The sequence below is a fragment of the Myotis davidii genome, unplaced genomic scaffold, assembly GCF_000327345.1.
Source record: "Myotis davidii unplaced genomic scaffold, ASM32734v1 scaffold54, whole genome shotgun sequence".
Taxonomy (NCBI): Eukaryota; Metazoa; Chordata; class Mammalia; order Chiroptera; family Vespertilionidae; genus Myotis; species Myotis davidii.
Genome location: NW_006287915.1, coordinates 2,425,359 through 2,428,852, shown reverse-complemented (window position 1 = coordinate 2,428,852; position 3,494 = coordinate 2,425,359).

Sequence of the window (3,494 nt, the reverse complement as noted above, 5' to 3'; positions counted from 1 at the left end):
CCTCTCCCACCTCTACGGCAGTCGGACATCCCCCAAGGGCTCCCAGACTGCAAGAGGGCACAGGCCGGGCTGAGGGAACCCCCCGAGTGCATGAATCTTGTGCACTGGGCCTCTAGTGTTATATATTACCATATTTTCCTTTCCACAGTTTTAACATTTTAATGATATTTTTATATTATAAAATAAAGCATACTTTTAATATAATGTATAAATCTTTAGCATATAGATTTATAAAATTTTACAAACAAGCTTATCTATATATGCACCACCCAGATTAAAACATAGAATGTTAATAACACACTAGAAACTACTCTCATCTTCACTCCAAGTCAAAACACTTAAATATAATTATTTTATGACTTTTATTATATTTCTGTTTTAGTTATTTTTTAATTGATTTCAGAGAGGAAGGGAGAAGGAGAGATCGAAACATCAATGATGAGAGAGAATCATCAATCAGCTGCCTGCCTCCCACCTTCCCCTGGGAATTCAGTAGGCAACTCAGGCCTGTGCCTGATCGGGTATTGAACCTCGACCTCTTTGTTCATAGTTTAATGCTCAACCACTGAGACACACCAGCCAGGCTATTTTAGTTATTTAAAAAATTGTATAAACGGAATCATGTAGTATGCACATCCTTACAACTTTCCATTTTTATTGCAGGTAGAAGTAGTATATTCTTTTTCATTTCTCTATAATTTTCTACTTTCCATTAAATAAAAAACAAACAATACTACTTATCTATAATAGTAAAAATGTAACATGCTAATTAGACCAGATGACCTTCCAGATGAAGCAGATGCTGCAAGGGAAGCCCGGGTCCCAGATGCCAGCACCTGGGGGAAGGAAGGCCTACTCTTGCATGGATTTTGTGCATCGGATCTCTAGTTTCACACTATAATAGAGTTTGGGGTTATTTCCAGTTTAGGGCTAATATAAATAAACTAGAGGCCTGGTGCTTGAAATTTGTGCATGGGGTGGTCCCCTCAGCTCTGTGGGCCAGCCTGATCACCCCTATGCCCCCCCATGCAGGCCTGGTCACCCCCAACTGACCCCCCAACCCTCCGCTAGCCTGGTTGCCCCGTGCAGCCTGCTGTTCAGTTGTTTGGTCGTCCCTCACTAACCCTCCTGCCGGCCTGGCCGCCCCACACAGTGCTATTCAGTTGTTTGGTTGTCCCTCACTAACCCTCCTGCCGGCCTGGCCCCCCCACGCAGCCTGCTGTTCAGTCGTAACTGTGAGGGCATCCCGACCAATTTGCATATTACCCTTTTATTAGTACAGATCTGCTATGAGCATTCTTGCACATATTCATTTATGTTTTGGGTATGAACTAGAAACAAAATTACTAGGCCATAGCATATGCTTATGTTCATTTCAAGAAAATGCTACTAAACAGTTCTCCATTTTACCTTATTTGTCATGCCATGGACTTACTGCACTTTTTGAATCTGTGGTGTGTTGCCTTCATTAACTCAGGAAAATGCTCAACCATTTTATCTTCAAATATTGCTTTTGAATTATTCCTTCTATCCACATCTTCTGCAACTCCAGTGGTATGGACTTTAGAGTGCCTCAATATACTTGTCATTTCCTTATCATATTTTCTCTAATTTGAATATTCTTATCTCTCAATACTGTATAATGAGTACTTCTTCAGACTTATTTCCCAGTTGGCTGGTTTTTCCTCCCGGTATGTCTCACCTGCTCTTAGATATAAAACCTGCTTTTGAGAACTATCTAGCAATATCTTTCTTTTTGCCATTACTATTAGTTAGTGTATACATATAGTATTTTCTAGAAATTCTATTTGGTTTATATGCAAATCTACTGTCACATTTTATAGTTTTTTTTTTCTGCAACTTTTTAAGCTCTTCTTTTATCTCGATGAACATAGTAAATTATGTGTGTTTTTGCGTGTGTGTGTGTGTTTGTGATTTGTAGCTGATGAATCTAAAAGTAAAGTCCTTGTTGATCAGTTTCTGAATTCTCTACAGGTTTTGCCATCTCAATCCTTTCTTTCTTTGCTTTTATTATTGACTATGTGTTGTACATTGTAAAAAAATCAGAAGCTTTTTGTCTCATATAAAACATCTTTGAATTCTGATCTACCTCTCTATAATTATATATATATAATTTTTTAAATTTTTGACTTCTTTACTATCTTGATATCTTTCTGATATTTTCATGTGCTTTTTATTACATAAATTATTAGTTTTAAAATTATCCTCAGGGAAAAAACTGAGAAATTTGCACTACATTATTTTATCAAAGGTAATAAAAATTGTGGCTAAGAATTTTTATCAGAACCAAAAAAGCTATATCTATATTAGATTATTAAGATATTTTTTTTAAATATATTTTATTGATTTTTTACAGAGAGGAAGGGAGAGAGATAGAGAGTTAGAAACATCGATGAGAGAGAAACATCGATCAGCTGCCTCCTGCACACCTCCTACTTGGGATGTGCCCACAACCAAGGTATATGCCCTTGACCGGAATCGAACCTGGGACCTTTCAGTCCGCAGGCCAACACTCTATCCACTGAGCCAAACCGGTCAGGGCTAGATTATTAAGATATTTTAACTTTTTTGCTTTTATTATTATAAAAGATAAAAAGATAGTTAATACCTCTGATAAGCTCTTACTTAGGCTTCTTTATAGTTTGTTATTATCAAAGTAGATAAGAAATATTTCCTGAAAGACATAAGCAGAGAATATTGATATCTAATCATTTTAGTTTCCATTTTGAATTTCTAAAGAATGTTCTTTAATTTTTTTATCATTATTCTTTTACAGATTTTATGTTTCCCTAGTTATGCCTTCCTTCCCATCAAGTAGTGATCCAACTAACTCATCAAGGACATGCTTTTGTTTTCTTCAATTATCATCAATTAACTGTTGAGTTGGGGAGGGGGGGGCGCATATGTCTGAAAATTGACCAAATATAATACTGCTCTTAATCAACTCTAATTATGGAAAAATGCTGGTCTTTGTTTCAGAAAGTGCCCAGTTTCAAAAAATCAGAGAGAGAGAGAGAGAGAGAGAGAGAGAGAGAGAGAGAAATGTGCTATAACAAATTATAGTAGTTAGTTTTTAGAATAGCTAATCAATGTAGACCTGCAATTAGAAATTCAGACTAACATTTTTTAAAATAAATACAGTCAAACTTTGGTTCTAAAACATCTCCCATCTCAAACAGTTCAATTCTTGACCAAGTTCTTCACAGAAAATATGTCTTGGTTGTCTAACAAAACTTCAGTTCTTGACCCAACAATCCTTTCATGCTGATACCTGTATGAACAGTCACACATCTCTCAGGTGACAAACAAAGGAGGGGACTTTAGAGTATGAGTCAGTTTACTGCTAAAACTTACATTACCATCTCAGGAAATTGTGCTATGAATATCTTCATTTTTTTTTCTTTTTGCTTTTGTTGCTGCTTATTATTATTAAACTAGAGGCCCGGTGCACAAAAATTTGTGCACTGGTGGGG